The sequence below is a fragment of the Heteronotia binoei genome, chromosome 4, assembly GCF_032191835.1.
Source record: "Heteronotia binoei isolate CCM8104 ecotype False Entrance Well chromosome 4, APGP_CSIRO_Hbin_v1, whole genome shotgun sequence".
NCBI classification, from domain to species: Eukaryota; Metazoa; Chordata; class Lepidosauria; order Squamata; family Gekkonidae; genus Heteronotia; species Heteronotia binoei.
In genome coordinates this window covers 106,083,412-106,103,330 of record NC_083226.1, presented here as the reverse complement: position 1 = coordinate 106,103,330, position 19,919 = coordinate 106,083,412, and the positions used below count along the sequence as shown (strand labels likewise).

The window sequence follows — 19,919 nt, the reverse complement described above, 5'->3', positions numbered from 1 at the left end:
TGACCAGAATTGCACACAGTACTTGTAGCAAAATGGGCTTATAATTTTAATTTAAAAATAAAATTCCTTCAGCTTGACTTGACTTCTCAGTCTGTTTCCTGTACTGTGTATTAATTAATTTGGCTACACAGCTCATGAAACTGCAGATTTCATCTTCATTTTGAGACGTAATCCACATTCCTGTATTTCTTATATTACTGTTTTTATTATGGAACATTTGAGCTTCTTTCCTTTTTCTTTTGTAAAGACCTCTTAATGAATTCCAGTTTTAAAAATTTCTCTTGTTTTCAAAATTACTTAGAAGTATATAGTGGTTATTGAAAATATTGACCAAGATGGGGAAATATGCTTTCGGCACGGCCAGGGTTTTAGGGTCCCAATAGTATTTTTACTTTTTATGTTCAGTAGACCCTCATGGGATGTGATACACTCAGGGCTTTTTCCGAGCAGGAACGCATAGGAATGCAGTTCTGGCTGGTTCAATATGCAAATGAGTTCCTGCTGGGTCCTTTCTACACAAAAGCACTGTATGAAACAATGGTGATGTCAGGGGTGTGGCATAATATGTAAATGAGGTCTGCTGGGCAAAGCCCTAGATACACTGCATTTGAAATTGTCTTCTATCCCAAAAGCAGTTTGTCTTGGGGCTTGGATTTGGTTTTTTACGTACACTCAAATATCCTTGAGCATGTACAACAAGCTGAAATGTTCTTTGATCTCTGACCTTTGTCTTTATCCCACAGTCCTCTTTGAATAAGGGATTTAACCTGTTCTGCTGGCTCTGTTGGTAACTTCCCTGCTAGGTTTTAGAAAAGCAAATACCTGACTCTGCAGGCTTTCTGTGAGCTACATAATCTCTGTCCCGCTCTTTTGCCACTATCTCATTTCCTTCTGCTGCCATTCTTGCAATCAATCATATTTACAACTTTCAACTGAAAGTTCTACTGTATTAATACTTGCAGAATGTATAAAAATTGCAAGCTCAGCAAGATTTGTAGGGATGAACATGAACCTTAAAAAAGACAGTTTGGTTCAGGGCAGCCCCTGAACCTGGCCCCACCTGAATCAAACTGGTCTGGCAAGTTTATTTCCCACTTTCTCCCAGCAGCAGCAAGCCTCAGCCAGGAGAAAGGGGGCAGAGACTGCCCTGGAAGGGACTACCCTTCCAGCTTTATCCCGGGTCACCACAGCCAAGAGAAAGGCGAGATCATTGTGTGGGAAATGACTTCCTTTCCCCCTTTCTCCCATCCACAGCTCACCATGGTCAGGGGTTGCCCAGGAAGGGGTTTATTTATCCCTTTAGTTTTGCTCCCCTGTCAAAGTGGTATGGAGCAAATCTGGATTATTAAATGGCTGCCATCCATTTAAATCTGACTATGGACTTTACTTCTCAACTGGTAGCTTTAAGCGGCTGACCCCAAACAGCCAAACCAAACTGGCCAAAAGTCTGGTAATTGTTTGGGGAATGCACCTTCCCTGAACATCAGCTCCCTAGCTCTGAACCACCCCAGGTTTATCCCGAATTTTAGCTCGTGAGCCAGTTTGTGCCCATCTCTAAAGATTTGTATATGTAGCATTTACTGAGAAAATTGGAAACTGATTTAATCATATTTGGCTTACTACAGCATTTAGACAAAACTACGTAATATGCTCAAGCCATGTGATCTTTGTGCAAATATTGATCATTTTCAAGCTTCTTTCCAAGCAGCATGGACTTGTGCATATAGTGCTTTTCCCCGCTAATCTGGTTTGTAATTAGGAGCCACTGTCAAGGTCACATGCTTATTTGTCCTTATAAATTCTTTCTCTCACGTACCATGACTTAATGCTTAATGCTATCATGGTTCCACCAGGTTTTTGGGTGAGGTGGCTGGCATCTATTCATTAGATCGGTTGGTCTCCCCTACTGTACTTCTGTACTATGTGCTGTTTTGCTGCATTGTATTGTTATACCATCTTGGTCCTGCTGAACTGTTCTGCTGGACTGAACATTGTAATTGGTTTTTACTGTTATGCTGTTTTATTGTTATGTCGATTTTATTGTGATTTTATTATTCATGTTGTGCTCTGCTCCGAGCCCCTATGGGGAATGGGTGGAATATAAATAAACTAATAATAATAATAATAGACACACAAGAATATGAAGCCGGGATTTGGAGTGTGTTGTAGATGTGGTGTGATGACAAATGCTAGAGGGTACCCAGTATGTGTGAATATTAGGCACCAGCTACTAGATGTGCTTAATTATTGCAGAAGGTTGACTGTGGAGTAAGCCTTGGGTATGACTAGCTAGTCTTAAATATTTATGGATTTGAAGAAAGAATTTTACCAAATTGCTTTAAAAAGAAATCTGCATTTTGAGGAAATTTAAAAGCATTTTGAGGAAAGAGGTAAGGCAGCTTGCACTTAACTGACTTGTTATTGTCTGAGGATTTATTTTTCTCCTATTATTTCTTTATTCTTTTGTAGTCTTCTGTCACTTTGATCACCATGGTAAGATGTATGAGAAAAATATTTCCCTCCTATTAGAAAGTTTATTATAGCAACAACTATAGTAGCAGCTGATTGAAGAGTAGTAATGGATTGTATTTGTAGCTATATTTTGATGTAATTTACCAGCTGGAAACAAGTAGGAAATCATTATTGTATCTTAGGTTTCTAGCATACAGTTTCAGATCTGATGTTGATAACAGCACTTTGGTAAAATCTAGTATGTGTGTGGGAAATAAATGATGAATCCTATCATGTTATAGAACTAGTACAATTGAGAGACCAAGGATATGTGCTCATTTAAACTGATTAGAGAGCACTAGCCAGGAAAATGCTGCTTGAGGGTGATACTGTCAGATCTTGAAGTTTTAGAGACAGTTTACATTAAATTGGGATGTAAATTGGGGAAGGAGAGGACAGTTAGCTTGACATTGATTCAAAAGAAAGAGCATATAGCACACATTCTAAGGGCTGGTTTTGCTCAGCTCCTAGCAGGCTAGCATACTCAAGGATGGCTGGAAAGGTGAGATGGAGGAAGTTTCCTGTGCATGTCCATTAATTCCTTAAGGTGCAAAAGGAAAACTGCTGGAAATACACCAGCAGCCACTCTGTTGGAACTCCCATTATGCCTACAAAGGGATGGGACAGTCACCACATCTTTCAAGGCATCCTTGGGGCTCTAACAGCCAGCTGGTGCTAGCAGGAGCACTCTTTAAAATTATGATGATGGCTGGAGAAGAAAGTGTGCTCTACCCTTTTCCAGCAATTCTTGAGGCTCTGACAGCTTAGATAGTTCTAGAAGACAAGCTGTTTCAGCCCCAAGTATGGTTGTCAATTTTATTTATTTATTTGATTTGATTTATATCCCACCCTCCCTGCCGAAGCAGGCTCAGGACTGCTTACAACATAAAATCCCACAAACAATTAATAAGTATTAAAATTACATATTCAGTAATAAAACAGATATTCAATAATTAAAACAGTTAAAACAGAATATTGAGTTGGTGCTATTCCGGTGGCGACGGCCTTCCAGCGGGGAGGGGTCTCCTCAATGAGGGGTACAAAAGTGGGACTTGAGAAAACTTGTAAGGATTGGAAATCCGATTTTCTGCTCTGTCTCTTTCCCTATTGCTAGAACCATACAGTGCTAGAAGCTACATGCAGTGCTGCTCCTTGGCTCTGGCAGCTTCCTCCTTCCTATTATCATAACTGCTGTCATGGCTGCTTCCTCTTCTCCTATAGTTGCTGGTGCTTTAGTCCCATCCCCTAAGCCTCCTGCTACCTTCTCCTACCCTTGGTTGCTCTTTACTTTTTGAATATGAAGTGGCTGCTGCTTCTCCTTTGTGTGTTTGTGTGTAGCTCCAGCACTGCCTAACTTGAGCCATGCTGATCCTTACTTGCCTCTGTTGTGGTGGTTCATCTTCCCCACAGTCTTTCTCCCCACTTGCTTGCTTAGTTACCTCCCACTTTTGACACTACTTTTGGTTTTAGCAAAATATCTACTGAAATCTCACAACACAGTATTATGAAATCTCAGATTCCTCCCACCTATAAATTAAGGTTTGGGGGCTTTTAGAACATTCCTTTACGTTAATTTCCAGGTTTTCTACAAACCTGGCAGTCCCCATAGCATCTCTCATCTTTCTGCTTTCTTCTCTTCTTCCCGCTCACCACCCAACCTTTCTTTTATCTGCTTCCCTGCAATTTTATTATTACTTAATTTACACCCCATCTTTCTCTCCAATGGGAGGGACTCAAAGCAGTTTACATTATTCTCCTTTCCACTATTTTATCCTTGCAGCAATCATGTGAGGTAGATCAGGCAGAGAGAGCATGACTAGCCCAAGGTAACCCAGCAAGTTTCCATGGCAACTTGGAGGTTTGAATGTCAGTCTCCCGGATCCTAGTCTGACACTACCCAGTACATCTCACTGGCTTTCAGCTTACTCTCCCCCTGGCAGCCACTCCCTGAGAAAAGCCTGGCCAAGTTGCAAAAATTGTGCAGTAGCAAGTTATTCAGGTGAGCTGTGTGGTGGCTGTGGCTAAGCCTGGCTAGGTTGACCAAGTTGTATGGGGTCTTCTGCTGGGCCCAATTGAGTTCTGTGGCATCAAATCACAACCACTACTGCACCAAGGTTAACTGTGCAGATTGTATGATAGCAAGTTGCCTGATAGTTGTTGTTATTTATTTATTTAATTTATACCCCATCCTATCCCACTAGTGGACTCAGAGTGGATTACAACATAAACCCATCAAGCAGTAAAAGCAATAAAACAATGAATGGCACAACAAACAGTAACAAAGGCCCATGCCTCATGTCAGGCAAAAATAGGTAGAATCATAGAGTTGGAAAGGGCCATATAGACCATCTAGTCCAACCTCCTGCTCAATGCAGGATCAGCCTAGGATCGGGCATCCAACTCCCCACCCTAGATGGTGCCCCTTTGGTGTCAGCTCAGAGGGTGAGGAGTTTGAGGGCGATACTGGATGCCTCCCTTTCCATGGAGGCCCAGGTCACAGCAGCTGCGCAATCTGCCTTTTACCATCTTCGGCAGGCCAAACAGCTGGTCCCCTATCTGATGTCCCAGGACTTAGCTACAGTGATCCACACAACGGTCACATCCAGATTGGACTCGGTCTATGTAGGCTTGCCCTTGAAACTGATCTGGAAACTCCAACTGGTGCAAAATGTGGCAGCACAGCTCCTAACTGGATTGCCTGTATAGGCAAGCAGTCGACTGATGCTGTACACATTGCACTGGTTACCAGTTGAGTACCGGATCCAATTCAGGGTTTTAGTATTGACATTCAAAGCCTTACTTGGCCTGGGACCAACATACCTACAGGACCGCCTATCCCCATATGAGCCCTGAAGGTTGCTATGATCTGCCAACCAACATCTTCTGGTCATCCCTGGCCCAAAGGACGTCTGTCTTGCTTCAACCAGGGCCTTTTCAGCTCTGGCCCCAACCTGGTGGAATTAGCTCCCTATGGAGATAACGGGCCCTAATGGACCTGCTACCTTTCTGTAGGGCCTGTAAGATGGAGCTGTTAGGCTTTTGGTTGAGGCAGGCGGGCGTCCTTTTCTTTCTCTATTGCCTATATCCCCCCATCCAGTGATTTGTCATCTGAACCATTATATCTGGGCCACTGACTATACCTCAACCTGCATGATGAGCTCGCCAGCCTCTGTTATACTGTACTGTGTTGTGTTGTTGTTTTAATGGTATTTTATTGTATTCTGCTGGTTTTATTGGATGCAATCCACCCTGAGCCCGCTTGGGAAAGGGCAGAATATAAATCTACCAAAATAAATAATAAAAATAAATAAATAAATTCCTGACAAGTGTTCATCCGGCCACTGCTTAAAGATTGCCAGTGAGGGGAAGCTCACCACCTCCTTCGGTAGCTGATCCCACTGGTGAACAACTCTTACTGTAAAAAAGTTTTTCCTAATATCCATTAGATAAGTTCCCACCCTTAATTTAAACCCATTATCATGAGTCCTTTCCTCTGTTGTCAACAGGAGTAGCTCCCTGCCCTCCTCTAAGTGACAGTCCTTCAGATACTTGAAGAGAGCAATCATGTCCCCCCTCAACCTCCTCTTTTCTAGACTGAGCATTCCAAAGTCTCTCAGCTTTTCCTCATAGGGCTTGGTCTCCAGGCCCCTGATCATCCTTGTGGCTCTCCTCTGCACCCACTCCATTCTGTCCACATCCTTCTTGAAGTGAGGCCTCCAGAACTGAACACATACTCCAGGTGTGGCCTGACCAATGCAGTGTACAGCAGTTCTCCCTCTGAGTCGGAGGCCATCTTGGGTGCTTTCCACCATCTTGTCAGAGAGGCAGGAAATAGAATAATTCTTCTTCCTCTTCTATGACCCTGGAGCATCCAGATCTCCTCAGTTTCTTTCCTGCCTCTAAAGGGAGAGCAACTAGCTGGTTTAGCTCCAAAAAGATAGGAAGCAACTTATTTTTTTGTTATTACCTAACTTTTCTTTCTTCCAACCTTACTCTTCCTGAGCCTTAGTTCTCTAGCACTGTCCTCTTTCTTACCTTCTATTTCCACTCATTCCTTCACAGTCAGTGAGGGAACGGCGATACCGCAGCTAATTTCAAAGCGGTTGAATTGTTTTTTCTTTGCTGAGCGCCGCAAGACGTGACAAGATGGAAAGCTTCAGGGACGAATTCTTGGAGGACGCGCCTTCCCTCGGCCCTCAGTCTGACGCCTCGGGAAGGGACTCTGGGACCGGCATGTCTTTGCAGCTTGCTGTGGTTCCCGGCAATGTGTCCCGCTCTAGTAACTCCGGTCACCAGGGGCAGAAGCGTCCAGGCTCATCAGCGGACGCGTTTGAGGCTCCTTCTTATCAGAAGCGGGCAATTGGCGGCAGCCATTTTGAAGACGGGGTTTTGGCACGAATTTCACCAGATTGGCGTCATGAGCCATCTGCTTCACTACAGGGGATGGTTGCCAATCTCCAGCCGGGAGCCACTGCAGGAGGCCAGCCCCTATCGGATCAAGCCTCCATGATGGATTCAGACCTGATGTACCAGGGTGGTAATGTACCCAACCCCAAGGGGCCCTTTTCTAATGAGTTTATGACTATGCTCCAGCAAACTATTAGGGCCGAATTATTCAATGCCTGTCAATCAAGGGTTATCGGCATGGGGTCAGTGGGGTCCAGATCTCCTCCTCATTTGCATCGCCCAGATCAAAGTTTGCCCAGAGAGGACATTTGGCCAAGGCTGTCAGAAAGCAGATGACTGACTCTAGATTACTAGAGGATGATTCAGTGGAGATACATTCAGATGTGAAGTCACAATCCAAAGATCAAGAGATCTTTATCTCAGATGAGGAGGTGGAGGATGTCTGCGTTCCACCTTAGTCAGTTCGTTGTTTTAAAGCTGATGATTACCAGTATTTGTTAACCAGAGTTATGGCAACACTGGCACTCCAGGATTCCTCCTCTGAGGAGGAGAATACCAGCACTGACACTAATCCTAGGAACAAAACTACTGGAAATAGGGAGTTTTTTCCAGGCTCTCACACAACTACTAAGGTTTTCCCATTTCCACAATTCTTTGAGAGGCAACTCAAAGCTGAATGGGAAATACCTAACTCCAATTGTCAGTTTCCTGGGTTGGCGAAAAAGTTATATGATTTACCTGTTTTTGCAAACGAAATGTTACAGGTTCCAGTAGTGGACGCCCCAGCGACGGCACTTCAAAACTTGGGTTTGGTTTCAGACGGCCATGGTGCCATCTGGGACAACTGGGACAAGAAAATTGATCTGGCATTAAAGAGGTCACACGAAGCGGTAACCATGGCAATAAAGGCATTTCTTGTACAGCATCCTCTATTGTATCTAGAGCAGCTATAGTCTGGGCTAGGAGGCTCACACAACTATTGCCAGAAAATAACAAGAAATTAATTGAGGGAACCGCTAGGCTTCTTAAAGCAGCAGAGTTCACGGCTGACGCATCTTTAGATGCACTCAACTTTTGCTCCAGAGGTTTAGCTTCAGGGGCAGTAGCCAGAAGAGGTATATGGCTGAGAGCATGGCCGGCAGATAACTACTCCTAACAAATCGTGATTTCTTATCCGTTTCAAGGAGAAAAGCTCTTTGATAGTGCTTTAGACAAGAATTTAGTGGAAACTAAAGACAAAAAGAAGGCCATGCCAAGGAACATTCGGAGGTCTGATAAAAGAGGTTTTTACTCTCAGCCCTTTCGTTCCTCCCACACCTTGGCCAGATCTAGAAACTACTCAGATAACAAAAGATCATCCTGGAATCAGCCAAAACAACCCTTCAGAAAAGGATTCAACAATCCTAGATTCTCCAAACAGAATGCAGAGCGCAGAGACAAGCAGGATCGGGAATCAAAGTTCAACAAGGTGTGACTGGATTTCAATTCCGGTAGGGGGAAGACTACTTTATTTTCAAGAGGTCTGGGAGGCTTCCCAAACAGACTGCTGGACATTGGAAATCGTATTGTGCGGTTATGCAATAGAATTCAAAAACACCCCACTAGAACGTTTCCTAACGTCCCCGATTTGAAAGAATTCTACAAAGAGAGCTATAACGAACAAAGCCATAGCACATCTTCTCGAAATCAATGCCATAGAGCAAGTACCCACAGAGCAGATGGGTCGAGGCGTGTATTCGATATTCTTCACTGTCCCCAAGAAGAATGGAGATTGGAGAGCAGTACTCGACCTAAAGTTTCTCAACAGATTCATCCATCTCTGACACTTTCGCATGGAGACTCTAAAGTCAATCACAGAGGCTCTACAGCCGGGGAGTTCCTTATGTCGTTGGACTTCACGGAAGCCTACCTACATATTCCGATTCTCTTATCCCATTGGTGTTTCCTTCTATTCTGCATGGGACACAGATATTTTCAGTTCAGGGCGCTTCCCTTCGGCTTAGCCACAGCCCCCAGAATTTTCACGAAAGTGATGGTGAACGTTGTGGCCCTTCTCAGACAACAGGGAGTCCATGTTCATCCATATCTAGACAATCTTTTGATCGTCCTATCAGAAAGCTCTGTCAGATGTCCAAAGAACTATCCACTGTCTACAGGAACACGGTTTTCTTATAAACCTAGCCAAGAGTGTTCTGGAACCAACACAACAGTAGGAGCACCTGGGGATGATCATCGACACACGAAAAAACTCACTTTTCCTTCCAAATGACAAGATCCAGAGAACCAAACAACTCGTGAACCTGGTCATCCGGAGCGCCCACACTCCATTATTGACTCTAGCCAAATTAATGGGTTTATTCATCTCGAACATAGATGCAGTTCAGTGGGACAGACTGCATACGAGACCTTTGCAAAACTTGCTCCGCCCTCACCAATACCAGATCATGGAAAAACAGAATCCGCAGATCAAGGTCACCTTAGCGGTCAAACATTCTCTGAAGTGGTGGTCCAGGGATGTCAACCTTCGACAAGGAAGAATTTACTATCTTCCCAGGGAGATACAACTGTTCACAGATGCCAGTCTGTCAGGATGGGGAGCAACACTCGACAACATTCCAAAGCAGGGTCGCTGGTCACTGTCAGAGACTCAACTCCCGATCAATGTGTTAGAATTACGAGCAATCCGTCTAGCTCTATTATTCTTCGCCGAACTAGTACAGAAGAGACACTTACTAGTACGAACAAACAATGTGGCTGCGAAGGCCTACCTGAACCATCAAGGGGGTTCGAGATCTTCAGCTCTGTCCAGAGAAGCAAAGACATTATTCAACTAGGCAGAACACCACCTTCTATGCATCAGGGCAGAACACATCAAGGGCATTACCAACATCCAAGCAGACTGGCTCAGCCGAACGACCATACAACCAGGAGAATGGAGAGTAAAGATGTCGGTATTCCAACAGATAGTCGAACAGTTTGGCCAACCAATCATGGGCCTGTTTGCTTCTCACAACTATTATCAAGTACCAAGATTTTACACCAGGTTCTTTCACCCCGCTGCAGAGCAGTGGATGCTCTGACAGTGATTTGGCCTCAGGGTCTATTGTATGCCTTCCCTCTGATTCCGATATTATCAAGATTTCTTCATCAGGTACAACACCAGAAAGCGCGGGTCATCCTAATAGCTCTGTGGTGGCCACGACACCCATGGTTCTCTTCTATCCAAAAACTATCAACCCCTTTGGTTGGAGATCTCTCCAGACATGTTGACACAGGGTTCAATTTGGCATCCACATCCAGAATGGCTGCAGTTGACTGCGTGGAAGTTGAATGGTCTACATTCCTGAGGTTAGGTTACTCTTCAGCGATCACTAACACATTATTGGCCTCCAGAAAGGAGTCCACCACCAGGATTTACAATACTACTTGGAAGGCTTTTCATAGGTGGTGCCGCAGAAAGGCAAGGGATCTATTAAACCCATCGATTCAATGCATTCTGGAATTCTTACAAGATGGACTACAATCTGGTCTGAAACCAGCCACTTTACGTAGACAAGTAGCAGCCTTATCTTCCGTATTGAGTCTGATACAGGGAAAAGACGTTTCCAAACACGCACACGTGCAGAGATTTTTAAGGGGGGCCACACTCAAGTGTCCTCCACAGACTCACAGATTCCCAACATGGCGTGTACACACTGTTTTGTCTGCACTCACAAAATCACCTTGGAGCCTATACAGGACATTTCTCTAAGATGGTTACATTTAAAGACCATTTTCCTGATAGCGATTACATCAGCGAGAAGGGTTTCAGAGATTAATGCATTGTCTGTAAAGAGAGAGCTCTGTATTTTTCACAAAGAAAAAGTAGTCCTTCGTACAGATCCTACCTTTCAACCCAAGGTTGTATCTAAATTTCACAAATCCCAGGAAATACATTTACCATCATTCTGCCCAGATCCTAAACATCCTAGGGAGTGAATATGGCACAATTTAGATGTTAGACGTTGTCTGAAAGCATATTTAGTCAGGACTGAATCAATCAGGAAGACGGATGCTATGTTTATCAACGTTACACGTCCAAGGGTGGGCCAAAAGATGTCAACCTCAGCCATCAGTTATGCTATTAAGCAATGCATCACGGAAGCATATAAAGCAATGAAATTAGAAGTACCCAGAGGAATTACAGCTCATTCAGCCAGAAGTGCGGCAACTAATGCGGCCGTTAACAAATATGCTTCAGTAGACGAAGTGTACAGGGCTGCAGCTTGGTCTTCTATTTCAACATTTGTTCGACACTGACTTACAGTTCAGCAGAAGCAGCATTCAGCAGAAAAGTGTTACATGTGTTCCTAGAAGAGTGCAATGTCCCACCCAGTCATTAATCTACTGCTATAGGAGAACCTAAGATGGCCTCCGACTCAGAGGGAGAACGACCATTGATACTTACCATGAGGGGTCTTTCTCCTCTGAGTACAGGAGGACATCTTGCGCACCACGTTGCATCGCTCATGCTAGGGTCTGTTCTTCCATATCTATATCTATTTCATTTTTTCTTGCTACTTTACAGTTCTTTCTGTTATGCTTGTTGCATCTTAACGTTATCACTGTTTAATTCTTCTGAGTAAGGTTGTTAGTCTAGGAACTGCTTCTCAGAGTATCTCAACTGAGGAGATCTGGGTGCTCCAGGGTCATGGAAGAGGAAGAAGAATTATTCTATTTCCTGCCTCCCTGACAAGATGGTGGAAAGCACCCAAGATGTCCTCCTGTACTCAGAGGAGAATGACCCCTCACGGTAAGTACCAATGGTCGAACTATGACATCTTGTGATCTGGACATTATGCCTCTATTGATACACCCCAAGATGGCATTTGCCATTTTTGTTGCTGCATCCCACTGGCTGGTCATATTTAACTGTACTTCACCTGTACTTCAAGATCTTGTTCACACACACTGTTACCCAGAAGTGTATCCCCCATCCTGTATGTGTGTTTCTTATTTTTGTTACCGAGATGTAGAACTCAGCACTTATACTTGTTAAATTGCATCTTGTTCTTTTCTGCTCACTTTTCCAGCATGTTCAGATCCTGTTGAATTCTTATTCTATCCTCTAGTGTATTTGCTGCTCCTCCAAATTTGGTTTCATGTGCAAATTTAATGAGTAGCCTCCCCATACCTTCATCCAGATAACTGATAAAAATATTGAAAAGTACAAGGCCCAAAACTGAGCCCTGTGGCACCCCACTGGACACATCCCTCCATTCAGATGAAATGCCATTGACAGCTCCTCTTTGAGTGCAGTTCTCCAACCAGTTCCCTACCCACCTAACTATCCTAGAGTCCAATCTGCAGTCCTCTAGTTTACCCATCAGAACATAATGGGGAACCCTGTCATAAGCTTTACTGAAATCTAGGTAAACAACACCAATAGCGTTCCCTTGATTTAGTAAGTTCTTACCAACTGGAACTCCTTAAGAGCTGTGAGAGAAAACAAGCAAAAGACAATGCAAACAACACCCTCACATGTCCTGGATCATGTTGGGGTCAACAGAATTGTTAGTGAATTCTGTTTATGCACAGCTCCTGTCCCTCCAATTACCCAAACAACCAGGAGCTTCTGAAATCACATCAATGGGTCACCAACTTTGTTGGGGAATTTCTTTGTTCCCCCCAGCAACACAAACCCAAAACCTGCAGTTACCAAAACAACCTGCAGTTATCAGAAGGCTAATATATACTCACTAATAAGTTTTAAGACCTCGTAGATAAACTTTATTAGACTCCCAGTTTGGAAAAGCAAAACAATTTATTAGACTCCATGTTTCTCCTTTAGACAGAAGACTTAAAATATAGTTAGAAAGGCAAAACCAGAGATTACATTAGTACAGTTGCTCTTGCAGTTCCTTTAGACAGGAGGCTTAAAATATAGTTAGAAAGGCAAAGCAATTAGATAACCCAAACAACCTGCAGTTTTCAGAAACTCATACAGATGAATGAATAAGCTTTTATCACTCTTAAGTTATACTACTTACAGAAGGCTTAAAATATATGAATAGAAAAGCAAAGTTTGGTGTAGTGGTTAAGTGTGCAGACTCTTATCTGGGAGAACCGGGTTTGATTCCCCACTTCTCCACTTGCACCTGCTGGAATGGCCTTGGGTCAGCCGTAGCTCTGGCAGAGGTTGTCCTTGAAAGGGCAGCTGCTGTGAGAGCCCTCTCCAGCCCCACCCACCTCACAGGGTGTCTGTTGTGGGGGAGGAAGGTAAAGGAGATTGTAAGCCGCTCTGAGACTCTTCGGAGTGAAGGGCGGGATATAAATCCATTATCTTTTTCTTCATCTTCTTCAAAACAGTTAGATAAGTAAACCATTTAGATACCATTAGTACATTTTAGTTTCAGAGAGCATACTGAAAAATATAACTCCCAAAAAGCAATAGGGACTTTACCCTATTGGTCTACATTTCCCCATTTAAAATCGAAGTCCCAAGTCCCATTTGTTTAAGCTATGCTCTAGAATCTAAGTCTGAGCATTTTCTTTATGTTTGAGGCCCCAAACAGAATTTAACAAGAATTATCAAAGATTTCAGGTTTTCATGGCTGGTAACATCATTAGGGTTTGTAGAATCTTTCGGGCTCAAGTGCCGTTTTCTACTGGAGAAAGTTTTCCTTCCAGACGTTTCGTTCTCAGCTGCGGAAAACATCCTCAGTGGTGTTAACAAGAATTGTTAATTTCTTGGCTGGACCCTGCCTCTCATACAGTCAGCAGCTTCTGTTCAAAACCCAGGGCTTTTAAAGGCTTCAACCCATCTCTTTATCAGATCTATTGGGTCACAGCTGCATCTTGTAAACTATTTTCACAGCCAAATGTAAACAATCAGAGTCCAGATTGCCCTCAGTTCACTCTGGCCTTTCACCCACTTAGCAGGCTTAGTAGCTATCTTGCTTCCTGCCATACCAAATAAGGAAACAATCCAAATAAGGAGATTCCTGTTCTCAAAAGACTCTCAACTTTACCCTAGGTATTTTCCCCTATTCTTCTGACCTGTTAGCAATATGAATGCATGGTAGCGCTGAATAGCTTAGAACTCTGGTGGCCAAGTTCATAACTGCAGCCAAGAATCATAGAGAGAGAACCAGCTCCAAGAAAAATATAGAGGCTTAAGGTGTTTGCATAGTTTAGTGGTCATTTCATAGAGCATGGCTACTTTCAGAAAGAGTTCTTATAGCCAATTTCATAAAGAGTATGTTCAAGATCATAAAGAGGGAACAAAAAATAAATTCCACAATACTCTTCACTCGATCGAAGAAGGAAATGAGGTTGGTCTGACAGGACCTGTTGGGAACACATCCATGATGACTCCCCTGAATCATCAAGTTGTCCTTTAGGTGCTCACAGACTGAACCCTTGAAAATCTGCTTCAGTATCTTCCCTGCGACAGAGGTTAGACTGACTGCCCTGTAGTTTCCTGAGTCATCCCTCCTCCTTTTTTTGAAGATTGGGATGACATTCACTCTCCTCCAGTCTTGTGGTACATCTTCCATCTTCCAAGAGAAGAAGAATAGAAGAAGAATTGCAGATTTATACCCCACCCTTCTCTCTGAATCAGAGACTCAAGAGTGGATTACAATCTGCTATATCTTCTCCCCCCACAACAGACACCCTGTGGAGTGGGTGGGGCTGAGAGGGCTTTCACAGCAGTTGCCCTTTTAAGGACAACCTCTGCCAGAGCTATGGCTGACCCAAGGCCATTCCAGCAGAGGAGTGGGGAATCCAAAGAGGTCTGGAAGATGATTGACAAAGGCTCTGTAAGCTTTCTAGAAGTTCTTTGAGCACTCTTGGACATATGCCATCCAGCTCAGGGGACTTGTACTCATTCAGTGCAGCCAGGTGCTTCTCAACTACCACTCTGTTAATCTTGCCTAGTACCATCTCTAGATGAGCCTGTTCTTTTTTTCAGGGGGAAACTGAGGCAAAATAGGCATTAAGCCTTTCTGCTTTCTCTCTATCCTCTATCAGAGTTTCTCCATTTTCACCCAGCAGTTGCCCCAGTGCCTCTTCTATCTTACATTTGCTCCTTACATATCTGAAAAAGATTTTTTTGTCGTAGTAAGCCTCCCTGACCAGCTTTAGCTCACTGTGAGGTTTGGCCTCTCTGATGGCTGACCCACAGTGCCTAGCAACCCACAGATCCTCTTCTTTGGAGGTATGTCCCTGCCTCCATTTCTTGAACATTTCCTTTTTCTCCCTTACTACATCTCCAAGTTCTCTTATCATTCACATTGGCTTTTTGGATCCCCTTCTATGTTTCCTCCTTGTTGGAATAGTGATGGCTTGAGCTTTCAAGAGCTCTTGTTTTAGGGGAGCCCACCCCTCACTTGCTCCTTTCCCTTCCAGTAGTCTTGCCCATGGAATAATTCTCATCATACCTCTGAGTTTATTAAAGTCTTCCCTACTGAAATCTAACATACAGATGTGGTTATTAACTTTCTTGGTTCCCCACACCAAAAGGAATTCTAGAAGAACATGGTCACATCCCCCTAAGGTCCCTACACCTTCACTCCATTTACCATCTCTTGCCTGTTGGTCAGTATTAAGTGGCCTAGTCCCTCATAGCTTCTTCCACCATTTGACAAAGGAAGTTGTTGGTTAGACAAGTCAGGAACATGCATGACTGTGGAAGCTTTGCAGAGTTTGTCTCCCACCACACTTCAGGGAAGTTGAAGTCACCCATAACTACCAGGTCATATTGTTTGGATATCCTGTCAAGCTGTTCAAGGAGGATAGCATCCACCTCTTCATCCTGGACAGGAGATCTATAGCAGACTCCAGTCACAATACTTTTTGTCCTTTGTTCCCTTATTCTTGCCCAGACACTTTCCATTGGACTTCCGCCATTCTCCTCCAGTATTTCATAACCAACAAACCCTCTCCTCACATACAATGTCACTCGGCCTCCTCTTCAACCCTCTCGGTTTTTCTTGAGCAACTCATATCATAAGAACATAAGAGAAGCTATGTTGGATCAGGCCAATGGCCCATCCAGTCCAATACTCTGTCACACAGTGGCCAAAAAAAAAACCACAGGTGCCATCAGGAAATCCACCAGTTGGGCCAGGAACTAAAAGCCCTCCCACTGTGCCTCCCAAGCACCAAGAATACAGATCATCACTGCCCCAGACAGAGAATTCAAATGATAAGCTGTGACTAATAGCCACTGATGGACCTTTGCTTCATATGCTTATCCAATCCCCTCTTAAACAGTGATTTCAGGTGGGTTTTTTAACATATTTAGAACAACAGATAAAGCATCTGGTACAATACAGCAATCAGGTGCCATCCTTCAGTTTCGCTCAAAAATCTTGCAGAATAGAAATTTCTCTAACTTGCTGTAGAAGACTTTTGGAGATGTTGTTTCTTTCACTTCCTGAGACAGTGAAATCCAGAATTTGAGTCAGCAGCTGAAAAAGTCTTTCGACAAATCCTGTCTAACCTAATTTATAAAAATGCTGGTTTCCATAGGGAGCTACCATATTTAGTTATTGGAGTGCAGACAATTGGTGTGTGTGGAGGTATTTCTTCAGGTATTCTGGAAAGGTTGACCTCCTTTCTTTATGATCGGGGACAGAGGGGGGCTTTGGGGAGGGGGGATTGTCCCAGCAGAATGTGGTGTGCCGCAGCGGGCAATACCTTTCCCCGATGCTATTTAATATCTATATGCGCCCCCTTGCCCAGATGGTCTGAAGATATGGGCTGGGTTGTTACCAGTATGCTGATGACACCCAGCTCTATCTGCTTATGGATGGCCATCTGGACTCTGCCCCTGATGAACTGGATGAGACATTACAAACCGTAGCTGGTTGGTTGTGTCAGAGCCGACTAAAGTTAAATTCATCTAAGACGGAAATCCTGTGTCTGGATTGGGGGGGGGGGGTAAGATCAGGCTCCCACCCTTCGATAGTACTCAATTAGTGCCATCAGCAGAGGTGAAGAACTTGGGGGTATTGCTAGATATCTCTTTATCTATGGAGGCCCAGCTTGCCGCCACTGTAAGGACTGCCTTCTTCCATTGGAGGTGGGCCCGACAGTTGGCCCCCTACATCACTCCCTACAATATAGCCACAGTGATTCATGCAACAGTCACCTCCAGATTAGACTATTGTAACTCTCTCTATGTGGGGACTACCCTTGACCCTGCTCTGGAAATTCCAGTGTGGGTGCAGAACGCTGCAGCCCGGTTATTAGCATCGAGGCCTATATAAGCTCAGATGCACCCAGTGCTGCGCAAACTGCACTGGCTACCCTCGAGTACAGGATCTGGTTCAAGGTGTTGATCTTGACCTTTAAGATCCTTTACGACCTGGGACCTGCATATTTTTGGGACTGCCTCCCCTGGGCTTTGAGGTCAGCTGCACAACATCTTCTCGGAATCCCTGGGCCTAGGGACGCCCGACTGGCTTCAATGAGAGCCAGGGCCTTTTCGGTCCAGGCCCCTTCCTGGTGGAATGAGCTCCTGCTGGAGATCTGGGCCCTGTGGGACTTATCTAAGTTCCACAGGGCCTGTAAGACGGAGCTTTTCTGCCAGGCTTTTAATTGATTCAGTGGGTGTCCCTTGAAATTATCGCTTCCCGCAGTGCCTTTCTATCTAGGTGCGTAAGTTATGCTGAATACTATCAGCCTATATATAGTTTTATAACTGGTAGCCAATGACATGGATCCTGGTTTTTGATCTAAACTGATAATCCTGTAATTATGATATCATTTTGCTTGGATGTGATTTATTTAATATTGTTGTACAGTTTTTAATGTTGTAAGCTGCCCTGAGCCCACTTGCGGGATAGGACGAGGTATAAATCGGAAATTAAATTAAATTAAACTAAGCTGATACAGCTTTAAAGATGCACATCAGTACATTCCAACAGCACAGAAACAAATTGGTAGCCAATTCAGCTGATATACAGGATTGAATTTATATGCTTTTTTAAGCATGTGTCAGCGAGTACTCTTGCTGTTGTGATTTGTATCAATCAAAGCTTGTATCGATCATAAAGCAGGTTATAGCTGTCCATCACAGTTGTTGCCCAAGCATATCTGATTGTGGTCAGGTCTGCTTTTTCTAGGAATGGCCAATGCTGTTTTATCAGCATAGGCAGTCCAGATAATCCATTCACCTGTTTAAGGACAAGGAGTCATTCAGTACCCTCTAGGCTACATGTCTGATTCTTCAGGGCAAGCACAATCCCCTCCATAACAGGTTGAACACCTGTTGCCAAATTAGCTCCTAACTCATAGTATTTGTTTTAATGTGGATATTCACTTTCATCCAGTCCTTCACTGTCTCCTGATTCCGATTCAGTATTTTAACTGGTTCCCTAGAATTACATTGAAAGAAGAACCAGCAAGCTGTTCATTACCATATTGATTGTACTGTATCCCAGATCTGTAGTCGATTTCTTCCAGTGGATGATAACTTTGTGGTACCCCATAAACCATGTTCACTGTTATGGAATATATGACTCCCAGCTAGAGATGTGAAGATGGAGGAGGGAGGAATTTGTTGGGACTTTTTTCCCAGTACAAAATTGATCATTATTTAAAATAGAATTCTTGTGTATACAGCAGATGCATACAGTAAATTTTCAAGGATATATTGAAATATGATTATTTTTGTCCACATTAAATAGCTATAATGTGTTTGATATTTGACTATTGAGGAATTTAGTAATGTGAAGATTCACCTGATATCCAAGTATGCTGCTAGTTCTGTGGTAACTGTATGAGTCTAGTTTGGTCCAGTACACTGGTTTACTATAAAATGTGTTTTTTAAATTCTCCCTACCTCCCAGATGGGAAAAAATATAGATGTGCTAAAAGAGTTCAGCAGTTTGCGGCATTCTCATTCTTTAGTAAAGATGTACTTACAACTTTACCTATTAAAAGCTAAGGCATTTATACTGCTAAATTGCATAAATATGCCAGGTAGTATAACTTTATATTGCATTTTTAATAAAATATATGTTTTATGTTAAAAGCAGTACAGTAAGATTGTAAGTAAGTACAGTAAGATGCTTGCTAAGAATACAACTACTACATATTTCCAACACAGTCACACACAATCCCTCATCAGTTGACTGGCAAAGATCCTCTGTGAGAACCAATGTGGTTAATGGACCATGATCACAATGGAACCAGACTGAAATGTAAGTAGATAAGTCATATCCAAGCATACCTGTAATAGCTTGCTTAATTATGATAAATTAGAAACTGATAGATAACTTGGGTGTATGACATGCAAAGATGGCTTTACTGAATAAGACCTGAACACAGCCCGCTTTACTGCTGGAGGCATCAGACCTTCTCTTAGCTGTGTAAAATAGAAATTAAGAGTTAGACCTGGTACAGGTTCCAAAAAACAAGTAGTCATCTTCACTTAATTATAGAGCTGGAAGGAGGCTATAGTTCAATGCACTGTGTTTAATGAAGAAAATCTAAAGCTAGAGCTTGTCCATCCAATGTCTATTTAGCATCTGCTTGAAAATCTCCAGTGATGGAGAGCCCCCCCTCCAGTTATTCCCTGCCCAATGGTGAGTCAGTTTTTCCAGTCTGAAGTCTTCTAATGTTTATCTGAACATAAGAACATGAAGACCCCTGCTGGAGCAGACCATTAGTCCATCTAGTCCAGCAACCTGTCTCACACAGTGGCCAGCCAGTTCTTCTGGATGGCCAACAACATGGCACAGAGGCCAAAGCCTTCCCCTGAGGGTGCCTCCAGGCTCTGGGATTCAGAGGATTAATGCTTCTGAATATCGAAGTGTCCCCTAGTCACCATGGTTAGTAGATAGACTTATCCTCCATGAATCTATCTAATCCCCTTTTAAAGTTGTGGCTATCACTACATCCTCTGGCAGCAAATTGCACACTTTAATCATGTACAAGGTAGTACCGTATTTTTCGGACCATAAGACGCACTTTCCCCCCCAAAAAAGTGGGGGGGAAGTGTGTGCGTC

The 19,919-nt window shown here is 43.4% G+C and overlaps 1 protein-coding gene across 1 annotated transcript in view; it reads left to right on the top strand.

Annotated features, from left to right (window-relative positions):
• The window catches only part of FER (FER tyrosine kinase), a 295,373-nt gene that overhangs the window by 91,243 nt on the left and 184,211 nt on the right, over positions 1–19,919 (top strand). The gene's annotated exons all lie outside the window — the stretch shown is intronic.